We start from the raw sequence: 11,019 nt of genomic DNA on the forward strand, positions 1-11,019 counted from the left end.
GATTAATCAAGATCATCCAAATATGTAGGTTGTTTATTTATTCTGGAGATTGTTCTGAATGCTCCTGTGGTTGCAAAAGAGATCTGCCACCTTCATCTATGACCACACAGACGGCCCTGGTGATTTTCATGTCTTACCCCTTACAACATGATGCTCATTAGTCACATTTAGAGTGTAATAGATGACACAGCAGGCTATGACTTAGGGAGGGTCTGCAGTATCCCCGAGTGTTTTATACCCCCAACCAGAGTGTGATGTCATAGTGACGACCTCCATCTTTTATATTCCAGATTATGAAAAAGGTCACAGTCGAGTCAAATAACTGGCCGTTCTAAACAACGGCTAGAGGGGATACAAACCAAAGTAATTAACACACGATTGCTAAACAAAATTTTACCACAAAGGTTAGCTAGCATATGGTTAGCGTCACTGCAGTTATCACAGGCACTTCTCTGAGAGCTATGTTACACTGAAGCAGCAAGATTACATTAACAGACTTGCCTTAAGGTCATGACATCAGTAGACATGCAGATACTTCAGACTAGAAGTCAAGCAAACGTGCATTCAAAGGAGACAGGGTCAGAGGAAACAGCTTGATAAGGAGACTCGCAATCTGTCAGTTACATATGAAAACAGGACACTTTTAATTTGTATTAAAAACAAAACAATATCCACATCAATCTGTTTCACACGCTGGTCAAACAGCCTTTTGCTCATTTCTGTATTTGCTCTCTACCAGTGAGGCCCGGCGGTGCTTCTTTCCCCTTCATCACGCTTCACTCCAATAACATATTTTTCTTCTTATTAACTCTTTGCATTTTCAGCACACCCACAGATGATGAGGTTGCTGTTCACAGCTTAGAGAAACGCTCTCAAAGTAAGTTCTGTAAAAACAGAGCGAGGTGCTGCTTATGAAAATGAACCTACTCAGGGCTTTGCATAAACACTCTGCTGTGAGGGCCGGCGTCATCGCTTCAAAACGTTCTGCGAGGACACTTGCAGCTCCCTGGTCTGCTGGCCTGACAGCCCAAAGGCACGCCACGGGGCCGCCATTGTTGCTGTTACAGCAATCTCACATTGATCTATTTATAAATAAATATAGGTTTTTCCTCTGTATATTACTTCCACGCTGTTACGGCCCAAACTGCTTCTGTGTGTGTGCACAGTGTAAATCCAGGTTTCTCATTGATCTAGATCATCAAGTACTGAAAGGTCATTTTAAATGATCAACTTTCCCCTTTTTGTTTGCAGTACAATATTCTGTAATGGCATTTCTGCTCAAGACAATCAAAAGTAGTCAAAATGAGCAGTTAAGACTTGGGAAACATATTGTTCACAGCTCATCAATCATTAGTGATTTATCACACACAGCAAATGAAATGATGATAATAGCTGTTTATTGTGGTTGGGCAGGGCTGCAGTACGTAACACAAAGTCTATTTTTCCTGTAACACCCTCTGTCTGGAATTCCAAGTAATTACAAAATCAAATTATCGAGATTAATAATCAACATTAATCATCACAATCCCAACATACAGTAATCGGGGTCAGAGTTTAAGCCTGCAGCCCCCCCCCCAAGCTGCTGCTGGTTAGATCTCCCCCACTAGTTTTACAACCTTCACTGTAAAGCACGACAGCCACCCATTCCCACCCTCACAGACTTTTAGCTTGTCATGAATAATAAACTGAGTTCCTGCTGAGATCAGTGACTGTGCACAGACTCTGATTCTCAGAGTCGTCCAAATCCAGAAAAACACGTGTTGTGGCACAGCTGGCTAATCAAAGTTAAAGATATTATAAAGTCAGAAATAATGTGCTGCGTATCTGAGCAGTAAGTCCAGTTTGATTCCCAGCCGGCTGGACTGTTTGCTACCCTGACCTTATTTCCCATGTTTCCTGTTTCCCCCCCCCCCCCCCACTCCATCCTTTTGGTTCATCTCACAGCAGAATTATGCTTACAAAGAAAAGTGTCTTGCACCACATGGACTAGGAAGCATGACACCCCGTAGCAGAAGGCTGACAGCGTTTAGTGTTAAATAGGGCTGGGAGATATGGCCTAAAATTCATATCGCGATATAATTTGAAGCACGTGCGGTAACGATATATATCACAATATATTCTTTTCTTCTGTATAACGTATTTTCCACACTATAAGGCACACTTAAAATCCTTATGTATGAATTCTGGTTGTGCTTACTGACGTCGAACCGATTTTGGCTGCAGAAATCTGTTAAAAATGTTTTAGTACAACTTTGGTAAGTCGCACTGCTTGATGGATCGTCAGAGCATTACGGCTGCCGTAGTGAGGAGCTGCGCGGCGTAATCTGGGTCCTAAACTCCGTCTAATTCAGGTCCCAAAGTCAAACGAACAAAACAGTTAAAAACGGTCTAAATTCTTTAATCTTTAATTAAATCATCAGCGTTGCTGCTTTATCAGGTGTAACAATTAAGTTTAACATCCATGAAAACAGAATTTATTAAATTTAACGGAGTTAGAAGTTAGCAGGAAGTTAGCTCGCTAGCTTCCACCTAAACATTTCATACCATGTTCTGACTGAGAGATTTCTGAAACTAATTCAAACGTACAGCTCTGCTACCACTTCCAACGTAAATAAAGACAGGAAACTAAACAGCAGTGGCGTTTGCAGGGTTACTGAAGTTGGACTACCTGGTATATAATGATGTGCTACGTGATTGCTAGCGACACAGCTATGTTAGCATAACATTAGCACAGTGAAGCTGGAGGATGAACGCTAACTTTTTTTCCCCACTCGATAAAAGTTAACGTGACGGATTCTGGTGGTCAGGGACAAATGCAATCGCATAGCAGGATGCTGTACACGGGCCAAACTTCAGTCAGGAGAACAACTGAGATTATTCATCCACAATACGAGGTTAGTTATTAATATATTGCAACAACATGGGAACAGAGCAGCTGCAGAGAATTCAACATTAATGAATCAATGTTATGGAAGTGGAGGAAGCGCAGTTTTTGGCTTTCCCCATATTTCAACAGTGCTTCATCTCTTTGCTGTGACTGTCGCCTGGCATAATTTGCAGATGATAATGGTTGTAGCCGCTGCGATGCTTTCGACCAAAACAGGCACAGCTTGATGACATCATCAACATGCGCTATCGCGATAGAGCGGTATAGTCAAAATCTCTATCATTGGCCAAATTTATATCGTTTCTATCGCCCACCCCTAGTGTTAAATGGTGATCGCCTCTACGGAACCGAACGCAAATATAATTACACTTTTACACCCACGAGCAACAACATAAACACCAGTGACAACTGGATCAAATGACATTAATCACTGCACAGGCACCAGTTAATATCAAGCTGCATGGCGACAGTCAGTTATTAAAGTTTAATGTGTTAGGAGCAGGGAACATGGGCGGAGTATCTATGTGAGACATTTCCAACATGGACGTTGCTGTGGGGTCTTCCACATATGCAGTGGTTATCACTAAGCCCGGCTGGAATTATGAAATTACAGTAAACTGGAGAACTGGGCAAATCCTAATGGTCTCATTTTCACCAACACTGCTGCTGAACAACAGCTGAGCTCAGTGAGCTGTGAAGCATAACTGATGCAAGAAGAGCAAGAAGGGCAACGCTTGGATTATTCTTTGCTGTGGACAAGTACTCATGTCTGTTGTACTTTTATCAAGCTTGCAGTTATAGTAAGAATAAAACCTGCAGTAGTCAGTGTGATCAAGCCCACAAGGACAAAACTGTTAAGCTCCAGACGCTCCAAACTGTCGCCCCACTCAGGACACTGACATGTGTCACCGAGTCCACAGGAGAACGATGGACTTTCCTGACCAGCTAAACACAAACAGAAGTGTCGACTAATCGACTGCTTCAACAGTAAGTAGCTAACATGAGCAAGGCTAGCACCAGCTAGCTTCATGTTCAGTGTAGTGATTCCTGTGGCTCCGTTTATTCTGACACAGCCAAACAATCCTGAGACGCACTTAATCTTTGCTCATTTTCAACATTTATTACAGTCGTTAGTGTGGAGATAAGGGAGCTGCAGTCTGCAGCAGAGAGCAGTGACAGGTGGCTATAATAAAGCCCCCAGTAAACCAGTGTTGTACAACAACGACAATTAACAAGGCTTCACAAAGTAGCATCTCAGCTGCCAACAATCACAGGTGACAAAGTTTAAGCGTGTAGTTGGCTGACCCCTCACACGCCTCCCTACAACGACTCTATCACCCACAGCTCAGTCTGACTCTTATCTTGTAGTTTCTGAACTTCGAGCTGCTCTTCCAAAGCTTTCCAATTTTCCACTGGCCCAGAAAAAATGATGCTTTGGGCATTTGGAACCAAGTGAACTGCCAAAGCAATTTTGTGCAAACTGTTGTAAGTAGTAGAAATAAGCACTTGTATAACGACTTGGGCTTCACAAACATGTTAATACCAGAAATAACGCAGACGTCATAAGAATAAATCTCAGGTTGATTACAAAGTAGCAAAACCTGAACAATAACCAAAGCAACCGAATCAAACTTAAATAATTATGTAAAAAAAACAAAAACCACAAAACCAACTATTGCTGTGTTATTAGGCCATGTGACACAGTTTGTGGTTATAAAAGCGGATGAATTCAAATCATGTCATTGACTAAAAAAAGTTTCCTATTATAAAATAAACTTCAAAACAGCCAATTGGGAGTCTGTGTCCCAGTACAACAGCACACCAAACCAAAAAATGACTACTAACAGTAACACACGAGCAGGCGAGATAAACACAAGTGACCATTACGACCACGGCTCTGAACAACAGCGACACAGAGAGCCGCTCTCACGCTGACAGGATGCAAGCAGAAAAAGTGAAACGTGAGTGGGAAGTGTGCAGGGTCATGAGGCAGGACAGTTGTACACACACGTATCTGCACACACAGACAGATAAAAAGACACACAGACGGGTAGTTCGGCGTAAAACAGGAACTACGGCAGGACAGCCACGGTCTAGTGCACACAAATAACGAGTAATATAACCAGGAGGCTTAAGAACAATATTCGCGGTGAACACTAAATGTTGGAGGATTAGGCTTTAAAAACATTTTAAGCTTTTAAGAGAATAAGCTGTCCTAACAGTTAGGATTTATTTATCTTGCTCAGCCAGACTGAGAGCCTGAAAAGGCTCATTGTTTCAGTAAGCACTCAATTAAAGCTGAAATGATCACCTTAATTAACAGCAGACATTTGTTGTTGTCACTGCAGTAAAAGCACGGCTGTCATGGATAACACTGGGAATGGCTCTGGTTTAGTAAGGTGTTGCAGGAGATGGAGGCAGTGTGACAGAAAGCAAACATGCACAGAAACAGGGCCCCAAAACTGACGCAGCCAATTACACTCAGCCACCTTTGCTTCCCATACAAAGGTAGTTTTATTCTTGGACTCGAGAGCAGCTCAGGGTCCTTCTTTAGCTGTTGCTGGGCCTTGGTGCCAACCCTCAGCTGAAGGCATTTTAGCTCACTTCCTTGAAAACAGAAGGGTGGGTGGGCCTTTGCTAATCACAGCCAGATTTTAATTAATATAAAAAAACTAAACATAAAAGCAGCAGAAGAAATTATTCTGAGCAAAACAACAAATCCTCCAACATAGGAGGGAATTTTTTCCTCCGAGAACATTCCAAAAACATCGCAGTTTTATCTGCATAGATAAGCACTGTGTTTTCAGAGCGGGGTCTATTTTACCCAAACACCAAATATACTGTAGCTTAAGAAAGGGGGGGGGGGAGGGGGAGCTAGAAATACCATAAAAATGCAACAAAGGTTGATTTCTGTTGCACCAAACATGGCCACATGCACAGCCACATGCGCAGCCACATGCACAGCCACATGCGCAGCCACATGCACAGCCACATGCACAGCCACATGCACAGCTACCCCAAACATCAACTTAGATCCCAGAAAAACCCGGAATACAAATCTGAACTCCAATCTCATTTTGGGAAACTTCCCATTTATAGCCACAGCAGATGTAATCTCTCAGACACGTTCTCACTATTGGACTTACTCAGGTTGGTTTATGCGACGGTGCATCCTGAGCAGAGCGTGAGCACTGACTCGCTGCAAACGCCCTACGCCAGCGGTCCCAATCCCCGGGCCTCGGACCGGTACTGGTCCGTGAGTCGTTTGGTACCGGGCCGCGAGAGTTGAGGCTCAGGTGTGAAATGTATCGTTTTCAGGGTTTTTATCAGTTTTCAGCGTTATTTTGTTATCGCTTTTATCGTTTACTTGGTTTTCCTGGGTCTTTTCACGTGTGTTATGAATAAATCTTCTTTTTTTCGGTACCAGTACTAGTTTTATTTTGTTGTATTTATCCGCGACACCTTAAAGGCCGGTCCATGAAAATATTGTCGGGCATAAACCGGTCCGTGGCGCAATAAAGGCTGGAGACTGCTGATCTACGCTATTATCTGGGACTCTCCACCATTTGACCTTAGAACTGAAGAAGCCTCTTGGATGAGAGGTGAAACGTCTTCAAGCAACTTAAAGAAGTTCAGACGCTTTTCTTTGCAAGCTCCTTTGACTACAATGACCTGGATGACTGAGAACCTTCACAGACGCTATTATCTGCAGACCTCTCACGCAGATGTCCACACACAACTCGCTCGTCTTGGACCAAACACGCTTTTTGTACAACTCTTGTACCCCTAAACTTATGAGGTCTCAAAATGCTGGAAAAATAAAGCATCGAGCACCTTTGAGGGGTAACACTGACACTTTTCAAATGATCAAGGTAAAAATTTTGCACGTCTGGATTAGACGGCGGTAACTTTTGTTACCAAACTGCATCTAACATTCTGCACCTTTGCTGGAAATGTCTTTTTAAACAAAGTTCAAAGCTGCAGCTCACATATGAAAACAGCTACACAAACACAGAATCTGTTAGCTGAGCATCCGAGGCTCTGGAGCCAGGGAGAAATCTGTCCTGTTTTCTCTTCCAGCCCAGATGGCAGCATTGGCTGAGTCAGCAGTGGCGGACGGTCCACAGCAAACTGGATGACTAGCTGCTGATAACAGGAGGAGAGCTCTTAGCCAGTTTGTTCAGTCTGAATGAAATCATGACTTTAACAACTCTAACACAAATCCTTTCTTATCCTAAAAGGAAGTACACATTCAAACTATTATAACTGCCAAAAGCCCTCATGTTTGACTTCTCTAACGTACTTTATGCAAATATACTATTTCCACTCCGCACATACATCAGTAACTGCCCACACTGCTAAACGAACACAGAAAGAAGAAGCATCATTTTGCCCAAAATGTGCCATGCATAAATAAAATGTGCCAGACAGTCTGCAGAAGCTGCAGGCTGGCCTCGGCTGGCGTCGACGGTGAAATAATGACACGACAAGACTTCCCACTGCTTGCACAGCTTAAGCCTGGAGATATTGGACTTGGCAATGGTGCAGCGCTAGCAGGAAATCCTTTGGGATTTCTCGTGTCGTATCACAAAGCGACTTGTGATTCATAGCTGGACTCGGGCAAACAAAAAATTGCTGCTGTGAGCAGTTTGTTTGAAGTCTGAGAGCAGCAAAAACTGCAAATACCACATTACCTTTGAAACAGCCCATGACAGGATAAAGTGGCTCCAGTAAAGCTGCTGCTTCACTCTACGAGCAGAATGGCTGCCAGGGCGGCACCAGCGGCTCCCCTGTGCAATCACAGCACTTCACACTCAACATAAAGATAATGTTTATTAAAACTGACATGCAAGTTTGGGCTAGCTTGACACTGACAGTTTCTGTTTTGTTGTTGTTAAAGGAATAGGAAACAGACCGTTCATGCTCTTCTTTTCAAGCAGTTAAGCATCTTTATTGTCATGTTACAAAGCATCTCTCAGAGCAAAGTCTTCCCAAGCTGTGACGTACAGCAGTGTAAAGTGTTACAGTGTTACACCGTGTGCTTCCCTCAGACAACCTGTAATGCAACAGCAGGTTGAAAAACCACAAAGTACAAATATGCCACTGTTCGACAGGGTGTGAGATACCATATCCTGTTTTTCTGTTGCAAAGAAAACCTTGAGCAGTGAGAGCGCAGAACTACGAGACTTGATATCTGGCAGCTTTCTGACAGGACGATGGGCGAGCAGAGTGCCGGACACGCCATTCAAATTGTGCCATGCCTAATTTTTAAAGTCTGACACATTTTTAGCTGGGAATGTTGGAATATGTGGAATGGTTTACAGCAACCACAGGCAAAGAAATATAAACTGATACATCGGTTACTTTAGCCACATTGTTGACACAAAGGTAGATAGTTTCGTTCTTGTCACACCCAGTGTACAGAACACAGTATGCATCACTCTGATGCTCCACAGATCACTAGAACAATATGCATTCAGAAGAATATTTAACAAAGGTCCTTCCCAGTAGTGCAGAGGACCTCTTATTGGACCAAACGTCTAATAAAGTCAAACACAACTGGCTTAAATGCTGCAGCATGTATGACTCTGCGTGTCCGAGCACATCTCCACTGTTTCAGTGTGAACACCACTACTAGTTGTGCTTGGCCATGCAAATAACATGCAAAGCATTTCAACTCCCTTCATGTGAGATCAGGTTCATTCACACCAGCTATTGTCTAACATGCAGAACTCTGAAAAGTTAACCAGCATTCCAGAAACGCTGCAATAACTCCCTGGAATACTGACTGAAACAGGACAAATCTGCTCACACATGCCCCACCACACACACACACACACACACACACACACAGTTGGGAAGTGCAGCTGTTGCTGTATGTCCTCTTGAACAAAAGAGCGCCATTTCAGTACACCAGGGCCTTGATGGGCACATTCCTCTTATTGCCTGGAAAAATTTGCATATCAAGTTGGTTTTCAAATTTAGAGATCTGAGTCAAGACAAGTCTGTCAGTCTGCCTGTGCTGCAGGCTGTGAACAAATTTGCACCCGGCTCTTGGACTATGTTTGGTTAATTCCTCTGGCAAGGCGCAGTGAATCTAGATTCCACCACCTACATGGCAGCACTGCAATGGATGGAGGTACTGGGCTGAATGAACCAGGGGCGGAGGTGTGTTGTTGTTGTAATAGGAAATAATAAAGTATAGCCTGGAATAACACCAGGAGGGCCGACGCAGAGCTCCACGTTGTAGATCATGTCAGGACACACAAACAACTACTTTTATCAGCTGCAGACTGAGGCCACAAATCTATTATAACCGCCTTTCCCCCTCTGCCAGTTCAAGAGGCAGCAATCAGTCAGAAATTACAGCAGTAGAAAGGAAATCATTTAATCCAACCACCTGCCTGAGGATGAACCGGACACTGTTATCAGCCTGCAGCGGTGTCTACACAGCAGTGATTTCAGACGGAGATAGTTGTTAAACTGTTATAACTTTTTCACCAAACCGGGTTCTAACAAATATCTGCTATCAAAATAAAACAAAAACAATGTGTTTCTATAAATCAAGAAGAGGAAAACAAGAGCAGTGTGGCTCGAATTTAACGCCTCCGGCAGTCCCGAGCTAAGTTTGTGGGCTAACCGGACCGCGAAGCTAGCACCAGTAAGTAAACCTCGGGAAAGAAATCACAACATATGGGAATATCAATAGAACAAAACCGCGGGCAGATAAGACTTAGTACAACAATTACGCTACCACGTAACTCATTTCAGGAGCTAATATTAGCTAGCAAGTTGGCGCTTCCTCCGCCTGCTCCCCATTACTCCATGTGAACTCGTTTGACAGTCCCCGATTTGTACGGGGTACACATTTTGGCAAGACACCAAGTAAAGTTAAGCCACAGACCCCACCATCTTTGTGGCCGGCAAAACACGAATCAAAGTTGCGCAAACCTGAAAACTCACCGGTAAGTCTCTCGGTGTAGGAGTCTACGGGAGCTCAGCACCGAAGCCTGGCTGTGTGCAGTACTTTCACCGACCTTGGCAGCTCTGTGTGTTCCCGGCAGCAACAGAAAACAACACTCTCATCACCCCTCCCTCTGCCAGCAGAAAAGCCGTGAAGAAAAGTCCAGTTTCAAGCCCCGCCCACTCCCGTTTCGATTGGTCGATATTAGGGACAGTACGAGAGAAGCCAATTAAATTCACTCTTTTCTTCTTTTTAATATCCAATGATTATGCGGGAAATTATTTAGCCTCCACAGTGCCTGGCAGAGCTTTTCCGTCTCAAACTGAAAGTTCACGATGAAAATATAATAAGCTTTATATGTTTTATCATTCATTAAACATAAAGGTTTACGCATTCAGGTAATTTTAAAACAGACAAATCAGGCTACGACATAATGAGATTTGTCTGTATTACATATTCTCAGTGTGTTGAAATGTACAGATTAAATCAGCTTTTTTGATGACTCATAAGGATTTCTTGATTTATTTCACATTGATGACAGTAAACTAGGAAGAACATTAATGAGTTATTTGGCAGAATAAACCGCACAATCACAGATAAGGATAATAATTAAAAGTTAAATTCCAAAATAAGGCAAGTTTGAGCTCTTTTGAATTTGTATCTCTCGGGTTGGGAATCTATCTAAGCAAGCAATAGTTTACAAATTGGACAAGAAACATTTGAACATTGCTTCGCTTTTCGAACAGGGACACTTTCTCGGTTCAGGCAAATCAACACACACACACACACACACACACACACACACACACACACACACACACACACACACACACACACACACACATTTAGAAATGTCAAGGCTCTACAATCAGAGCAGACACTTTCCAATGCAAGGCCAAACAGAGCTCACAGATGCTTTCTCGCCCGTGCTGCTGCTGGAGATGTGATTCTGAGAAAGCTTATTGTTCTCAGCACTGTGGCTGAAGCCACGCACAGAGTGAACTTTTATGACTCCTCTACCACAGCTGCTTGCTTTTCATGGCGTTATAGTTCCTCTGGTAACTCTATGCACGCCGACACAAACAAAGAGGCATATTTTATACTGCCCAGCAATCACACTGTCATGTTATACGATAATGGGGCACAAAATAATGCAGGAAGTAGGTAA

General features: G+C 43.2%; 1 protein-coding gene across 5 annotated transcripts in view; it reads right to left on the bottom strand.

The window, feature by feature from the left end:
- Positions 1 to 9,991, bottom strand: part of fam49a (family with sequence similarity 49 member A) — a 34,404-nt gene extending 24,413 nt beyond the window's left edge. For 4 of the 5 annotated variants that reach the window (XM_085133918.1, XM_085133921.1, XM_085133919.1 and 1 more), the window contains exon 1: positions 9,851 to 9,991. The gene's annotated coding sequence lies outside the window, so the exon portion shown is untranslated. The remainder of the gene's footprint in view (positions 1 to 9,850) is intronic. The other variant, XM_085133920.1, reaches the window with a different exon arrangement.
- Between the last annotated feature and the right edge of the window lie 1,028 nt (positions 9,992 to 11,019).

This window comes from Neolamprologus multifasciatus, chromosome 15 (genome assembly GCF_963576455.1).
Source record: "Neolamprologus multifasciatus chromosome 15, fNeoMul1.2, whole genome shotgun sequence".
In the NCBI taxonomy this organism is placed as follows: domain Eukaryota; kingdom Metazoa; phylum Chordata; class Actinopteri; order Cichliformes; family Cichlidae; genus Neolamprologus; species Neolamprologus multifasciatus.